This window comes from Durio zibethinus, chromosome 25, assembly GCF_047325235.1.
Source record: "Durio zibethinus cultivar Kanyao isolate XHJ-2024 chromosome 25, ASM4732523v1, whole genome shotgun sequence".
In the NCBI taxonomy this organism is placed as follows: Eukaryota; Viridiplantae; Streptophyta; class Magnoliopsida; order Malvales; family Malvaceae; genus Durio; species Durio zibethinus.
Window position 1 is genome coordinate 7,819,661 of NC_143186.1, and position 18,088 is coordinate 7,837,748.

The following is an 18,088-nucleotide window of genomic DNA, read 5'->3' on the forward strand; positions in this document are numbered from 1 at the left end:
TTTTTTGTTAGGTGAAGGTTGTGTTCATGGGTGATTTCAACTGCAATGGCATTGCACCATTATCTACTTCCTCTAATCTTCCTTCAACCAATGCACTTTCCCTACAATCACAATAATTTCTTTCGTGTATCCAAAAATTACGCTATATATTTCATTTTTTATTGTTTTTTGACATAACATAGAACCAATATCATTATCCACAACAGTTAATCTAATTGGTAAATATATAGATAAGTTCTTTTTATTTTCAACTAAAGTTTGATTTTTATGAGTTGCACTTTGAGAATAAAATCGTGTATGCACTAAATCAATTTGAAAAAGTGTATTATTAAGTTTGTCTCAAAAATAAATTATGTTTAAACAAAACTTGGATACTTGTTACATATAAAAAAAGACAAAAAAAAAAAAAAAAAAAACAAATACATTCCAATAACAACTCCCGCAAACTTTTGTTTAATTAATATAAAGAAAGATTACATTGAAGATAACATGAAATTCTTTAATACAACATGCAATGCCTTTGCTTTGGAGGAATCAACGAGTTCAAACCCATGAAAACCTCCTACACCAAAACGACCTACCACTTGTATTTCCTTCTCCTCCATCATCTTCATCAACTCAATTTGACGGTCTATCAATTGATCCCCATCACATCCAGTAACCAACACCCTCCATCCTAACCTTTTGATCTTCTCCAAAATGGTAAAGCTGCCGCCGCCTCCCATTGGTTTGCAATACTTATGATCACGGTCAACGCCAATAGGCAAGGATAATTCCCACATTAAGTCACTAACACATGGAGGAAAAAAAGGATCATTCACTAACCTCGATTCTGATTCAGTCCTTTGGACCCCACCAAAGAAAGGTTGATGCAATATCAACCCGTTGATCTTCAAGGGAAAAAGATTATCAATTTCTTGAGCTGCACGTAACCCCACGTGGTATACCAGGTTAGCTCCTGCACTAGAGCCCATCAAGTAACAATTTGTGTAATCGGCATAATCTCTCAACCAATCATCCTGGATTGTTTTGATCCGATGCAAAGCTTCCATGCCATCATCGTATGCTGCCGGCAGCCGATGCTCCGGGGACAGGCGGTAGGTGGCCGATAGAACCATAACAGGGAGTTCACTAGCAATGTTGGAGCAAAATTCATGGAACATGGTTAAATCCGGACTGCCGAGAATGAAACCTCCACCATGGAAATATACCAAAAGTGGTAACTTGTTAGCTGACATGGGATCAACAAGTGCTTGTTTGGGTAGGAAAATCCGAGCCCAAGTGTTCTTTTCTGGGCTGATCGGAATGTCCTTTGAGAGAACTTCGGTGGAGATGTTGGAAAGTGGTGTGGCTGAAGTTCTTGGATAGGCGTTAGGCCTACGGGTTAATGTGCCGTCGGGGTTGAGGCTGATTTGAAGGTATTCATAAGGATCAGTAATGGAAGGGAGGGGGACAGTTTCAGCTGACATCTTTCTTTTTTTCTTGGAGTTCTTTAGCTTGTGAAGTCTGTTTATATATGCTTTGAGCTATAGTTCTTTTTTTTTTTTTTTGGTAATATGGTCTTTCAAGTTTTGTCTTCAACTTAACTCTTTTGATTGGTGATTCTGATGGTTTACGGTTTATAGCCGGCCAGACGGGTTGGTAGAATCAAAAGAGAATACAGATTTTTTTTTTCAATAATACAAAATATAATTGACTTAAATTATAATGAATATACGACATAATATTAAAATTTTAAAAATTTTTATTATGATATTTAAATTATGAATTCATTATCTAATGAAATATTAACATTTAATGTGATTAATTCAAAATGATAAAATTTGACAAACAAATAATCTTTAAAATACCAATTATATGAAATATTTTATTATAATGTAAAGAAAATTTGTGATATTATCTCAATATTAAATTATCACATCGGTCCATGTATGTGAAAACAGATGTGCAAATTGACCTTGGAATACGTTAAAAGGGTAGATTAAAGGCATTTGTCAAGTGTATTTTTGTATTATTTCTCTAATTTAATTAATTGAAGAAAACAATATAATATACATAACGATAGAAAATCATTGTCATTTGAAAGGTAATGAGCTACTGTCGTTTGCTAATCTTATTTGGTCAAAAACTCATGTGCAACCGGTGACGAAAATCAAGTTATTACTACTAATTAATATCACTTTTTTTTTTGTATTATTGATAGGATTTAGGTGAAATTTATTATTATACTATTAATCAAATATTTAATTTTCTTACTATGTATACTTTAATTTTATTAATTTTGGCATAATACTTTTCTTTTTTTTTTTGGTTTTGATACTTAATATTTATAAAGATTGAATTTTGATTACGAAACACTCTGCCGGCGTTCGACAGAGATGTTTGCACTATACTTTTAATTCTATTAAATTTTGTCATTACATTTTCGATTTTATGTTGTTGGACAAAAAGTTAACAAAACCCAAAAAAAAAAAAAAAAAAATCCATAGAGACCAAACAGCAGGCCCTAAATATCCTAAAAGTATTTTTCTAACGTGCATCTGTAAATAATTTTTATTTATTAACAAAAATAAAATCAATCGTAACCTTTTAGAAAATATAAGTGGATTTTTAACGTGAATTTGTAAATATTTGTTTTGTGCATTAAATATAAAAATGACTCTTATGTTATAAATTTTTTGTCAATTTAATTCTTAAAAAATAAATTATCAATTTGATACTTTAACTTTTATTTCTTTATCCACTTTGGTACCTTAGACTAATAACGTTAACCAACTTACTGACTTAATATGAATATCTAATAAGATATTAAAACATGTAAAAAATGTTTAGTCAATATTATATTATATATTAACATGTTAACATTAAAAACAAATTAAACTAAAAACTCAAAAAAATTTAAAAAATTTAAAAAAAATCTGAAATATTTTAAATATTTTAAAAACTTTTATTTTTTCATCCACTTCGGTACTTTAGACTAATAATGTTAGCCAACTTACTAACTTAATATGAATATCCAATAAGATATTAAAACATATAAAAAAAGTTAAGTCAATATTATATTATATATTAATATGTTAGCATTAAAAAAAATTTAAACTAAAAATTCAAAAAAAAATAAAATTATTTTAAAAATCTGAAATATTTAAAAATTTTTAAAACAATCTGAAATAGTGTTAAAATTTATAAAATTATGAAATTTTCATAATTTCAAAAACTCTCAAAATTTTAATAAAAATCCAATAATTTAAAAAAATCTGAAAAATATAAAAATCTAAAATTTTAATAAAAATATAATTTTCATCAGATTTGAAAAAAGATTCCCAAAAACCTTAGGAACTGAAAATTAAAAAAAAAAATAAATAATTTTTTTAAAAAATTTTTGAAAATTTTTAAAAATTCTAAACAATTAAAAGTTTCAATCTTAAACATTCTAAAAAAACTGTAAAAAATTAAAATATTCTAAAAACAAAAAAAATCTATAAAAATAATAAAATCCAAAAAAAATTCTGAAATTTTCAAAAAGTATATAAAAAAACTAAAATTGTAACATTAAAAAAAAAAGAAAATTTTCATGATTGTTTTAAAATTTTGACAATTTAAAAAAAAATTTATGTTTTTTCAAAAAAAATTTAGACTTTTTATTTTCAATTTTTAAGTTTTGTACATCTTTTTAATTTTAAGAAAATTTTACTTGCATTAAAATTGTCATTTTTTAAATTTTTTTCAGAATTTTTTGAACATATTTTTGGATTTTTATTCAAAATTTGAGATTTTCTTTTGAATTTTTTAAGGTTTCATATATTTTTGTAATTTCTTGAAATATTTCAGATTTTTAATTTTTTTATAGTTTGAAAAATATTTCAATTTTTTTTATAAAGTATTTTAGAAGTTTTTAGAATTTCCTTTTAATAGATGATGTGGGGTTGATAAAATTTTTAACATGTATCAACATCTTATTCAATATTTATGTTACGTCAGTAAGTTAATTGATGACGTTAGTTTCAAGTATCAAAGTAAATGACAAGATAAAAATTATAATACTAAACTAATAAATTTATTTTTTTAGGTATCAAATTGATAAACGAGTTTTTTTTCATAATAAGATAAAATAAAATCTTTATTCTCAAAAAAATGGTACTTTTAATCTTTTTTTTCCTTAAATAACATATTTCAATCCACATTAACTGTGTACTGTAAATACTTATCTGGCAAAAACTGTCATACTCACACGGCTATTTAATTTTTTTTTTCATCTTTTGTTCCTTTTTTCCTGTCGACCTTGGTCACAAACGGAACAGAAAGATTAGTTTGTCAACTGTAAATGTAACCAAAACAAATAGAACACAATGAGACAGGCCATGCACATACATTTCTCCCAGTGAGCACATTTTCAAATGGAAAGCTAAAGGCACAACTGGCCTCTGTTAAACAAAATCAACCTGCATTTTAGATCATAAATCCAACGAGCAATGCAGCTTGTTATCATGAAGCTAGAAAGATTTGTCTTTGCCTTTCATTAGATTGATTGAAGTTTGTTTCTTCTACTCCATTCTTGATAATCCCGCTACGCTAAGTCCGCAAGAAATGAAGCTTTCAGCTATGTAGAACTAGCTGTACATTTTTCACTCAACAAAAGCTAGTAGATTTTGGAGCTTCACTCCCTCTGAAAGACTCTGTTATATATAACTTTAAAAGACTCTGTTATATATAATTTTAAAAGACTGAGTCATATGGTTGACTAAACAAAATGATTGGCATTCTCAACGCCTGCTTTCGATTTCTCCTACCCTTTATTAAAATGTTGAAGGCTTTCTCACCATCATTCTTCCTTTTTCATGCATTGCCTTCAGCATTTTTGTTTAGGCTGTTTTATTGGTTTAGTCCATTTCTGACCAGCAATTTGATCGACAATCGGAGATGCTATAGAGAACTCCTTTGGATGATCAGGCGAAACTGCCTTAGGAATGAACCACTGGTTCATATCGCACAGCCATGAGAAATTTTTTTTTCATATTTTATTTTTGTAATCAATCTAAATTTTTTGTATAAAAATGGAAATTTTAATTAAAAAAAAAAAGAAAAATTCAGTTCATGTAGTTGTTTTGTCCATGTAGGCTGTGGCTTAAATATCTTATTTAAGGAAAAAAAGATTAAAAGACACCTCATTTTGATAACAAAGATTTCAAATCAACTTGGTATGTGAAAAAACTAACTGATTAAAAGTGTTTAATAGAGAGATCATTTTTATATTTAACTCTTATTTTATTTTATCGTATTTCTTAAATCATATAATGAAAACTTTGTAATGAGATCAGTACTGCATTCCTGTTAGTTTCTTTATAAATAAATAAAAAAATTACCTAAAAAAAAAGAAATATTTTATACATTAGAAACAAAACAAAAATTATGACAAATTTGTTAGCACAATAAGTTTGGATTCAAATTTAGACACTTATAATATTTTTTGTTAAAACATTACTTCTTTTTATACAAAAAAATTTTTAAAAAATAATTATCTAAAATATTTGATTTTTGCAAAAGAAAATATTTATTCCCCATTTCATTTACATTAAATGAGCAACAGAAAATTTCGTAATAATACATATGGTGAATCTAAAGTTTGTCAAATCTGAAGTTTTCAATTTTATTTTTTGTTTTCAATTTTTGATTGTGCAAATATCAAACTTTATCATATTATAAGCATTAAGGTCTCATTTTCTATTGAAGTTTAAAAGTTTTTTTGGCTAAAAAGTTAATTTCCATTGCAATCTCAAAATTATTGCTAAACATGATAAAAATTTTAAGTATTACGATCAAAAGTTTGATTTCGCAGAGTAAAAATTTCTTAGAAGTGTGTTTATGGTTAAATAGCACTTTTGAAAGATAAAATTATTTTTTTTATTTTTATAAATTTATTTTTATTATTTTATATATTTTTTAGATATTTTAATTCACCAACCATTTTTTTCACAACAATGGTAAATACTTAAAATTTTTAAAACATATTTTTCTAATAACATTTTTAAATATATTTTTTTAAACCAAGAGTTGCTAAATCGTAACATTAATGTTAAACTTGGCCTTATTGCTATTAGAGCACTTTCTTTATAACTTTGGAACCAACATAACGTTATTTTATTTTAATTTCCTCCAAAATTTCAATTAAAAATATAAAAAAAAAATTAGAAACGTTTCAAAATCCCTTGCAAAATAAAAATAAAATAAATTGTTGATAAAATTATTTACATTAAACCAACATATAGATGATTGAAGAGAAAACAAAAGTTAAGTATAAAATAAGAAAAAAAAAAAAAAAAACAGAAGTTAGTTTGCACGTTTGGGAGGACCAAAGCGATATGACATTTTTTTTGTAAGCAACTCTCAGGAACTTGTGCTTTTTATTTTTTTTTTCTTCTATTAAAGCAATGTTAGAAATAAATGTTGTTTCTTCACCTACTTCTTGTGATACATGATGGTGTGTCATGTATACATTATACTAAATTGGGGGGAAAATGCATTTATAGATTAAATAATTACATACAAAGCCATGTATATGAAATGCCTTACAAAGACAACATATAATATTTTATCATATATGAATACAGCTTACCATCACTCAAAACAACTGCTTTTGGGCAATGTAGAAAGTGAGCTAAATCAAACACCAAATGAAGAAAATGAATGTCGAATAAAACACATGTCGTAACGGTTTTGTGTCCACCTGATGAATTTGAAAACGAAAAATAAAAAGAAGTCGCCATCAATCTTTTTTTACTAGGTGCGATTGGCCACCTATTAAAACATATCATTTTAATAAAATCTTAAAATTTATTAAAAAAATAATTTTATGGTCTACGAAACAGTCTGGGTTCAGGAGTCGGTTATGCATGAGGAAGGATTAGCACCCCCACAATGCCCGTCTAAGACGGTACCAATTAACTACACGTTATCCTTCGATTTTGATAAAAAAAAAAGTCTAATTTTTAGTATTTGAAAATTAATTTTTTTTATTTTTGATTTATTGTTTTTATATTCAAATATTATTTGAGAAAAATAAATTAGAACCTTTTTATTGAAATAATTCTTAAAATGTTTAAGTACGTTGGTAATATTAGAAACACTCTTTCTCACCTAGAGATTTCTTAGGCATCACTTCTCGGAATACCTTAAAAATCTCATCTTTGGAGGTCTGAATTTACTTTTCGTAAAAAATTATGTAATGTATGCAATGCAAATAGTAACATGTCGATGCACACACTTTATTCTCTTTTTCAAAAATTTTATTAATTTTTTTTATTTTTAATTTTGAAGAAAAAAATTTTTTTATTGCATTGAAGATTTTCTATAAATATTCTAATACGTTGGTAATATTTAAAAAAAATCTTCTCACCTAGGGATTTCTTAAAGCATCTCTACTCGAAAAACTTTTAGAATCCCATCATTGGATACAATTTCCTTTTTCCTTATTTATATTATTATTTTTTTAATATATTAATTAATTTTTATTTATTGTTAACAAAAAAAAATTTTTATTGTATTGAAAAATTTTTATAAATACTTCAATACACTGGTAGTATTTAAAAAAATTCTTCTCACCTAGAGATTTCATAGGCATTACTACTCGGAATACCTTTAAATCCCATTATTAGATAAAACTTCCTTTTCTTACTTTTTTTGTCAATATTATTATTATAAAGTTTCATTATTTTTCATTTTATTATATTTTAAATTTTATTTTAAAATTAACAAAATTATAGAAATTTTAACTACATAAAAAATTATTCTAACAAATTTAAATATTTTAGTATGCATAAATATTATAAAAATAATATATAAAAATTTTTTTTTACCTAAACCAGATCGATCAACGATCCGGTCAACACTGGTCTGGACCGATCTGACCAGTTCAATGGTTCAATCAGTGGTTTGGGTGATCTAGCGGTTCAGACCGGTTTGATCGGTTCACTAGTGGTTCATCTGGACTGGTTCAAGGCTGGCTGAAGTGGCTTGATGGGTCGATTTATGCTGATCTCGAGTCGAATTCGAGTCTACGCGCGGATCCTTCTTAGCTAAAACGACATCATTTTAGGTCTTTCCTTAAACGACGTCGTTTTGAGTCTCAGCCCTCTATATAAGATTGAAATTTTTTTTTCAATTCATTCTGCCTTTTCTTGCCAAAAAAATTACAGAGGAAAGCTCTGAGGCCCGATCAGCATTCGACCTTCAGCCTCTGTGCCGCCGTGCTGGCTGTCACACCTACCGCCGCTGGTGGTCAAAAAACATAAAACTTTCCCAAACGTTCACCTCATCGTGATCTTTTCAGATCTGGTGCCCATTTTGTCAGAAACTGCCCCGATCGGTATAGATCGAGGCTCAAAGCTTTTGATCTTCTTTTTTTTTTCTTTTTTTTTTTGTAAAACCAAAATTGATGTTATTTTTTTCTTGTTGCAGGTACCTTTTTTGGCGCTGGGTTCCTTCTTACGAGGAGGACTGTGTTGTTTTTTTTTTTTTTGGTTTGGTTTTTTTGTTTTGTTGTTAAAGGGTTGTTTGCGTTTTTAGCTTCTATGTCTAAGAGGTTTTTTTTTTTTGAACGAAATGAGCTGGGGTTTTTATGTATGGATCTTCTTTTGGAAAGGGAGGAAGCTAGGGTCTTTATAGAACCGGACGAATGTTCGGGAAGGTGGTTTAGAACTCTGTAGATATGGCTATAGGTGTCTGTAGCACGTGGTTGTAGGGGTGACGAAGGTCATAAGCGTGGCTAGTCTGATGGGACTGGTCTGGTGGCTAAATAGGGCTACTGGGGCCGACGGTTCCACCATTTTCCAGCCCTCTATTTTTTTGTCTTTCTCTTTTTCTTTTTTTTAATTATTATTATTATTATTAAAATTATTATTAATATTAAAGTAGAAATGAAGACAATAGACCCGGACAAAATCGGTGTCATACTCTTTACCTATGTCTGAGAATCAAGAATAAGGCAAAGATAAACACAATGATTTTATCCAGAAGCAATACCGTGGATTTCTCAAAAGTTTTTCTTTCTTTTTTTTGTTATTATTATTTTTGCTTTGTTATTTTTTTATTTTTTATTTATTTTTATTATTATTTTTTTTTTGGAAAAGCTCCTTTCAATAGAGGCTCAACAACTTTAAAATTTTCATATTAAAAATAGCTCCTCTCAGCAGAGGCTCAATAACTTTAAGAATCTCATCTTGAAAAAGCTTCTCTCAGCAGGGGCTCAACAACTTTAAGAATCTCATCTTGAAAAAAGCTCCTCTCAGCAGAAGCTCAATAAGAATCTCATCTTGAAAAAACTCCTCTCAGCAGAGGCTCAACAACTTTAAAATTCTCATATCTTGAAAAAGCTCATCTCAACAGAAGCTCAACAATTTTAAAATTTTCATTTGTTCTTGAAATTGAGTTCTCATCTTTGAACAAGTAAATTTTTTTTCTTTTAAATCTTTCGTTTGATTATTATTCTCATCCGAAATTCAAAATCTTGTTTTTTTTTTTATTATTATTAGGAAATGGAAAGTTTCTATCCTTATTAAAACTGCTCATAGATGCATGTACTAAGTGCTTTGAATGCAATGCATGTAATACAATCAAAATTATCCATTATAGTAAAAAAGTTCTCGAAATCTCTCGATTTTTATTCCTTTTATCTGAATTCTCAACAATTGTTATATAACCAATATGTTCTTAACTTTTGACCATTGTATTCTTCATTTTTCTTCTTTTAAAGTTTGCAACATCAATGTCTTGTCATGCTTTTCTCATCCTTTTTCATTTGCCTTTGTCAACTTTAAATAGTAATGCTGAGATCTTTCATGTTTGTTTTTCTTTTCATCATTTTAAGTTCAAGACAAACAAAATGCAATCACACATTTCTCTTATTCACTTGTACGATGAACAAAAATATCAGATAAGGATAAAGGAAAGGATAGGTATTATTTTCAAAGGAAAGATAACGTATTTCATTAGGCTGATAACAAGTGCATGGCAAAATATTTGAGTTGAAACAAAGGTGCCCAAATAATGATTACAAGATAATCATGAACAAAATATTCCCAAATTCTTTCTCTAAAACTAAATTAGATGACTTCTTTGATTTTTCAGAGTTCGTTAAACTATACTTACCCCTATGTTGTGGGATCTTCTTCTGATGATGCTTCTGTTTCACATCCAAGCCATTTTTTCAGGTTTTCAGCTTAGATAAGTTAACATTTTTTTTTAAGCAAAATATTTTTTTACAGCATCTGAATTTATTAGAATAGGTAAATCACCTCCATCCATCTCTGCCAAAATCAATGCCCCACCAAAAAAGGCTTTTTTCACCACATACGAGCCTTTCCAATTTGGTGTCCATTTTTCTCGATTATCATGTTGATTTGGAAGGATTCTTTTTAGCACTAAATCTCATTTCCTAAAGTAACGGGGATGAACTTTCTTGTCATGTGCTCTCATCATCCTCTTTTGATATAACTGACCATGACAAAGTGCTGACAATCTTTTTTCTTCAATGAGGTTTAACTGCTCGTAGCGATTCCAAACCCATTCTGCTTCTTCTAACTCTACCTCCATCAAGACTTTTCAATGAGAAAATTTTCACTTCGATCGGTAGCACAACTTCCATTTCATATACCAAAGAGAATGAGGTGGCCCCACTAGATGTTCGAACTGATGTTCTATAAGCATGCAAAGTAAAAGACAACTTCTCATGCCAATCTTTACAAGTATCAGTCATTTTCTCTAGGATTCTTTTGATATTCTTATTCGCAGCCTTCACTGCCCCATTCATTTTCGAACGATACGATGTCGAATTATGATGATGAATCTTAAACTTAGTGTATACTTCATTCATCATTTTATTGTTCAAGTTTTTAGCATTATTAGAAATAATTATCTCTAGAAGCCCATATATGCATATTATCTTCCTTTTTATGAACCTACATATCATAGATCGGGTCATGCTAGCATATGATGTAGCTTCTACCTATTTGGTGAAGTAATCAATCATCATAAAAATGAATCTATGCCCATTCAAAGCTTTTGGAGTGATGGGACCAATGACATCCATGCCTCACATAGAGAATGGCCACGGAGGAGCTAGAACATGTAATGTTGATGATAGAGCATGAATCTTGTTAGCATAAATCTGACATTTATGACATCTCCTAGCATAATCAATACGGTCACCTTCTATTAATAATAACCAGCCCTCATAATTTGTCTAGCCATCATATGACCATTTACATGTGCCCCATAAATTCCATCATGCACTTTTTCAATAATCTTCTTTGCTTCAACTGTATTTACACATATTAAGAGCACTTGATCACAACCTTTTTTGTAAAAGCTATCTCCATCAAAGAAAAAACTCATAGCCAATCTTCTGATAGTCATCTTATCATTTTTTATTGCATGTTTTGGGTATTGCTGGCTTTTAATGTATTACATATATCATGATACCATGGCCTTCCATCAACTTCTTTTTCGATACCTAAACAATATGTTGGTACATCTTTCACATCCAACTTGATGGGTTGGATTTCAGTATTTGCATCTATTTTAATCATTGCAGCTAGAATAGCAAGTGCATCAACAATTTGGTTTTCCTCTTTAGGTAGATGCTCAAACTAAACTTCTTTAAATTGCTTAACCAACTCAGAGATGTATTTATGGTACTGGATCAACTTAGAGTCTCTTGTCTCTTATTCACCTTATAACTGATAAATAACTAAAGCTGAATCTCTAAACACATCTAACACTTTGATCTTCTTTTCAATTGTTACTTGTAGACCCATAACACAGGCCTCATATTCAGCCACATTGTTTGTGCAATTAAAATTTAACCTGGCTGTGATGGGGTAATAATGCCCATCAAGAGATATCAAAATTGCCCTAATACCATAACCCAAAACATTAGCAGCTCCATCAAAATACATCATCCATGATTTTTCAACAGGTTTATTTTCTTCAATGGCCATCACATCCTCATCAGAAAAATCTAATTTCATTGGCTCATAATCTTCAACTGTACGATCAACAAGAAATTCAGTTATTGCACTCCCTTTAATAGCCTTTTGAGTCATATAAACAATATCATATTCTAAAAGCATAATTTGCCATTGTGCTATTCTCTCTGTCAATGAGGGCTTTTCAAAGATATACTTAATAGGATCCAGCTTTACTATAAGCTAAGTAGTGTGATAAAGCATATATTGTCTAAGCCTTCTAGCTGTCCAGGTTAATGCACAACACATCTTCTCTAATGGTGAATATTTGGACTGGTAATCAGTGAATTTCTTACTCAAGTAGTAAATCACTCGTTCTTTCTTATCAGTTTCATCTATTTGTCCCAGCACACATCCTATTAAATTTTCATTTATTGTCAAGTACAAAATCAAAGGTTTTCTTGGCATTGGTGGCACCAACATAGGTGAATTTGACAAGTATTCTTTGATCTTATCAAAAACTTCTTGGCATTCATCATTCCATTCTCTAAGATCATATTTTCTAAGAAGCTTAAAAATAGGATCACATTTATAAGTGAGTTGAGAGATAAAACGAGCAATATAGTTTAATTTTCTTAAAAAACCTCGTACTTCTTTTAAGGTATGAAGAGGGGATAAGTTTTGGATGGCTTGTATCTTATCTAAATCAATTTTGATTCATTTTTCACTGACCATAAAGCCCAATAGTTTTCCTGATTTGGCTTCAAATTTACATTTGGCAGAATTCAACTTCAACTGAAATCTTCTCAACCTATCGAACAGCTTTTTAAGATTGACTACATGATCCTCTCTTTCATAAAATTTTACAATCATATCATCCACACACACTTCTATCTTTTTATGCATCATGCCATGAAAGAGATTCACTATTGCTCTTTGATAAGTAGCACCAATATTTTTCAACCCAAAAGGTATGACTCTATAATAGAATATCCCTCACATGGTCATAAATGTGATTTTTTTCATATCCTCTTAAATTGTTTTGATCTGATTATAGCCTGAAAAACTATCCATAAAGGAAAATATGAAGTGTCTAACAGTATTATCTAATAGAGTATCGATATAGGATAGAGAAAAGTTATCATTGGGACTTACCCTATTTAGGTCTCGATAATCGACACACATTCTCACTTTTTCATCCTTCTTGAGAACTGGTACTATGTTAGCTACCCATTCAGGATATTTTACCACCTTCAAAAATCCTGCATCAAATTACTTTTTCATTTTTTCTTTAATTTTCAACAGTATCTTTGGTTTTATGCGTCGTAGCTTTTGCTGTACTGGTTTAAATTCTGGTTTCAAAGGTAACTTATATTCTACAATATTAGTACTGAGTCCTGACATATCCTGGTAAGACCATGCGAACACATCCATATATTCTCAGAGCAGTTCTTCTAGCTTCTGTCTTTTAACTGGTAAAAGAGATGTACCAATTTTGACCTCTCTTTTGTTTTCACTATATCTCAAATTTACTAATTTGATAGTTTCTTGGTGGGGTTCAATTGGCTTATCTTCATGTTTCATTAATTTTAACAAATCAAGAGGTAGTGTGTAATTATTTGAATCTTTCTCATTATCAAGTTCATCAACATGAATTAAGTTTTCAAAATCAAGTCCAAGATTATTGCCATGATTATCTTTATGTTCATTATTTGGGACCCTGTAAAAAGGTAAGATGAAGAGAATATTAGCATACAAAAATGAAATGGCAAGAAAATGATGGAAAAAGTAAATGGAAATCAAAATGAAGATGAAAACAATAAAAGAAATGTGGATGCATCTTTTAAGTCTTTTATTAAAACGACAAATATAAAGACACCATAAAAGATCACCCAATGCTCATAAAAGCAATTAGATATTTTAAGTTTCACATTACTTTTTAGAAGTTTTAAAGATAACAGGCAGCTATACTACTTTTCAATTATTTAACTCAAAATTTACAGGATAAGGGTGCACGAACAACTTTTCATCTCGACACTTCTTTTCTTCATCATCCACCATTTGAATGGCTAGCTCAAAAAACTCTTTCACAAATCCTGCATTTAGAGCTGTAGGTAGATCTGGGTAAATATATCCTTCCGAACGAAAAGAATCATAGAGGTATGGAATGACCATGGGCTCTAACTCCGGCTCATATCCTCCAAGATTAGCTATCCTTTTTTTTTCTTTTCATTCACCATTCTCACTTTGTCCCCTCTTATTGGCTTATACCCTAAGCCAAATTTGTCTTTTTTGTCATGCATGGTCGATGGCTTCGTGATTCCTTATAGGTTCTTCCCAAGTTCAGCTTCAGGTCGTCTCCCATCTTGGTAAGCTATTTGATAACCATTTCAGTTATCGTAGACAAGTGTGATGAATATAGTTTAGATCCCTCAACCATATATGCTGTATTAGCAATCTCGAAAGATCTATATGAGCATTCTAAAACTTCATTCGCTATTTCTACATAAGAAGTATTTACTGGTTGGGTGACCAATAAATCTTTTTTTCTTACTACACATTAATTTTCTATCAACAATGAATTTAACTTTTTGATGTAATGAGGATGGAATAGCACCTGCTATATGGATCCATGGTCTACCTAATAAACAACTGTGTGAAAGAAAAATATCCATAACTTAGAATTTCACATTGAAAGTGCACGGGCCAATCTGTAATGGCATTTTTATGTCTCTCAATACCTCTTTCAAGTCCTGTCGAAGGCTCGACCTATCATATGACTAAGTTTCATATAAGATTCATCAACATAGAGTTTTGCTAGAGTAGTCATAGGCATAACATTAATGGATGAGCCATTATCAATCAAAACCTTAACCATTATATGACTCTTATATTTAATAGTAATGTAGAGAGTCTTGGTATTTTCATGACCTTCAAGAGGAATCTCTTAATCACCAAAAAAGATATAGTTTGTAATTGTCAGATTATCAACAAGCTATTTCACATATTCAACAGAAGCATTATGAGACACATATATTTGATTTAGCACTTTCAATAAAGCATTACAATGTGACTCTAAACTGAGTAATAACGATAATAGCAAAATTTTAGCTGGCATCTTGTTCAACTGTTCTACCACACTATACTCACTATGTATTATTAGCTTTAAGAATTCACAAGCTTCACTCTGAGATTGGCTTCTAAAATTCTTTTTTTGGGGCTGTCACAGGGTTATTTTGACTTTTCTCTTCTTTTTCTACCTCTGCTTTCTTTTTTTTGGCTTTCTCTAAATCTTTTAGAGTATAACATCTCCCACTTCAGGTCATGCCTCTTACGTCCGTTATGTTTGCAGTATCTGAATTGACTATGACATCACAATCATACTTCCACGGTACTACTTTATCATTCTGATATAAAAAAAGATTAGAAACTTTAATTGTCACCACTAGTCAGGAGACGAGCTTTTCTAGCTTCAATGTCAACTTTTCATCATAATAGATAGTTATCGATCTACGCACAAACTTATTCTTTGAATCAATGGTAAACATTTCTGTTTTTGCCAACTTTTTTTTTCGTAAAACTTTATCTGGCTTATATCCATCAACTTCTGTACCTTTTGATGAAATTGATGACAACTCTCGATAAAATGTTCCAAAGCACCTTTGTGATAATTTCAGCTCTTAGTTGAGTTAATTGCTTTAGAGCAATTCTAAGATTTTATTGGCTTCAATATGTCAGTTTTGACTAAGGCTTCAAACACTTTAGCTATAGGAGTTTTGACCTCTCCGATTTTTCTTTTCACATAGCTTATTTGCCTATCAATCAAAGCATTTATTGATAGCTTAATATGATTCGGTAGAGGGTTCTTATTAATATTTGGAGTCTCTTGTTGGTTGGTATTAAAGTTTAACACCCCTTCATTGATTAACCCCTGCACTTTATGTTTTAAAACAGTACAGTTCTCAGTAGAATGACTTGGATTCCCATAGTGATAATCACAATGCAAATTGGGTTCATACCATTTGGGAAATAGAGGTTTCAAAGGTTCAATAATAATAAGAGCAAGTAAATGTTTTTCAACAAGTTGAGGATACAAATCTGTGTATGTCATGGGAATGAGATCAAAAGTGAGTTTTTTTTTAATATTTCTTGGGGCTCTTGGACCACTATTAGGTCTCCATTCTAGTCTTGTAGGTATAACAAGATGATTATAAAAATAGGTAGGTATCCAAAAAGATGGCTGAAAATGGGATGAATAAGCTGGTGGTTATAGTGGTTGGTATGGTTGATATGGATGAGGGATGGATGTAACGTTATTTACAAAAGGGTAATGGGTTTGGTAGACTGGTACAGAGTAGGGCATGAAACCTCTGAACTATTACCCTACATAGTTTACTGCCTGGGCTTCATTTTTTTTCTTTTTAGGAGCTTCACCTTTCTTTACTCCACTTGTCTCTCCTGTATCGAGCTTGCCATTCTTTATGGCACTTTCGATAATCTCACCCGATATCACCATATCTGTAAAGTTCTTGGTTGCATTGCCTATTAATCTCTCATAGTATGGTGTTTTCAAAGTATTCACAAATAAAATAGTTGTCTCTTTCTATGTGAGAGGAGGTTGGACTTATGCAGCCACGTCTCTCCATCTTTGTGCATGCTCTTTAAAGTTTTCAATTACTTTCTTTTCTATACTTTGTAAAGATAGACAATCTAAAACCAGATCTGTGACATGTCGATATTGTATAAAGAATGCCTTTGTAAGCTATTGCCAAGAACGAATATTAGTCTTATCTAATTGAAAATACTATCTAACTGCAGAACCTGTAAGACTATCTTAAAATATATGCATTAACAACTTCTCATCGTGAGTATGTACTGCCATCTTTTGACAATACATGATGATATGGGTCATCGAGTATTTTGTGCCATCATATTTTTCAAATTCATAGACCTTAAATTTAGTTGGAATGACCACATCATGGACTAAACAAAGCTCAGTTGCATTTGTGGAACCATAAAAATTCATTCTTTCCACTGCTCTAAGCCTTTCTTCTAATAACTTCATCTTTTCCTAGGCACTATTATCTTTCACTTTTTCAGATATTTTTGTCCTTAGCTTTTCTCTTTCTTTAGGATCATCCAAATCAGGAACTAGGATTGGCTCGGGTGATTTTTCCATCATAATAAGATTAACAAAATTTTGAAATTATCCCAGAACAGGTGTGGATGTCATTCCTAGATAAGGATTAAGATATCCACCAGGAATAGGAATTTGTACTCTAGTTCTTTGAAAAGGTTAAGTCAGTTGTGGCTCAAACCCTGAAGGGTAAACAGGATCCACCATGTCTGACGATTGCTCTTGAAAGCTGAGATTTTCTTCTACTACTTTTTTCTTGTCAAGTTTCCTAAGCATATCCATTATTATACTGAGATCTCTTCTTAGTTCTTCTTGAGCTTTTTCGATTCTCTCAAATCGACTGGTCTATTGTTATTTCATAATTCTTGTTTGAGTCTTAATGTTGTATGAATGGCGAGTGGGTTGAGTCAAAATTTTTGAAGAGGGAGCTATTCTTGAACCTTTATTACCATAAAATTTTTTGAAAAATTAAAATGCCATGGGTCAAAAATTTTATTTTATTTTTGAAAAAAAAATAAAAATGGTGTAAAAGATGCATGAATGCAAGTGAAAAATATTTGCTTATGGACAAATTTCAATACTAAAAATTTTCATTGATTCCATACAACTTTGATTACATGGGATTTATCATCTTAAAATTATATCTATAGAAGTGTTTGACTTGCTCATAATGGTCTTTTGCCTCATCTAAAAAGTTTACTAGGCTCTGTCCATATTCTCCTATAGGATTGACTTCTTGTCTTAATGCTTCTACCTTTTCAATCATTTCCCATACCTTTTTTACTGCCTTATAAACTTGACTGGTTTGTGCTCCATGTACTATTGCCTCCCTAAACTTTCTAGTTTTTACATCATACGAGCATTTCTTTCTGAATTACATGTGAAGATCCAATCTTTTTCTCTTCTATACCACACATCTATCATTGCTGAAATATGGTTCTTGTGATCTTGGAGTTGTAGCTCCAACCTTCAGATTATCCGATTAAGTGAT

The 18,088-nt window shown here is 30.3% G+C and overlaps 1 pseudogene; it reads right to left on the reverse strand.

Annotated features, from left to right (window-relative positions):
• Nucleotides 1–241: 241 nt before the first annotated feature.
• On the reverse strand, nt 242–1,731 carry LOC111276624 (carboxylesterase 20 pseudogene; annotated as a pseudogene).
• Between the last annotated feature and the right edge of the window lie 16,357 nt (nt 1,732–18,088).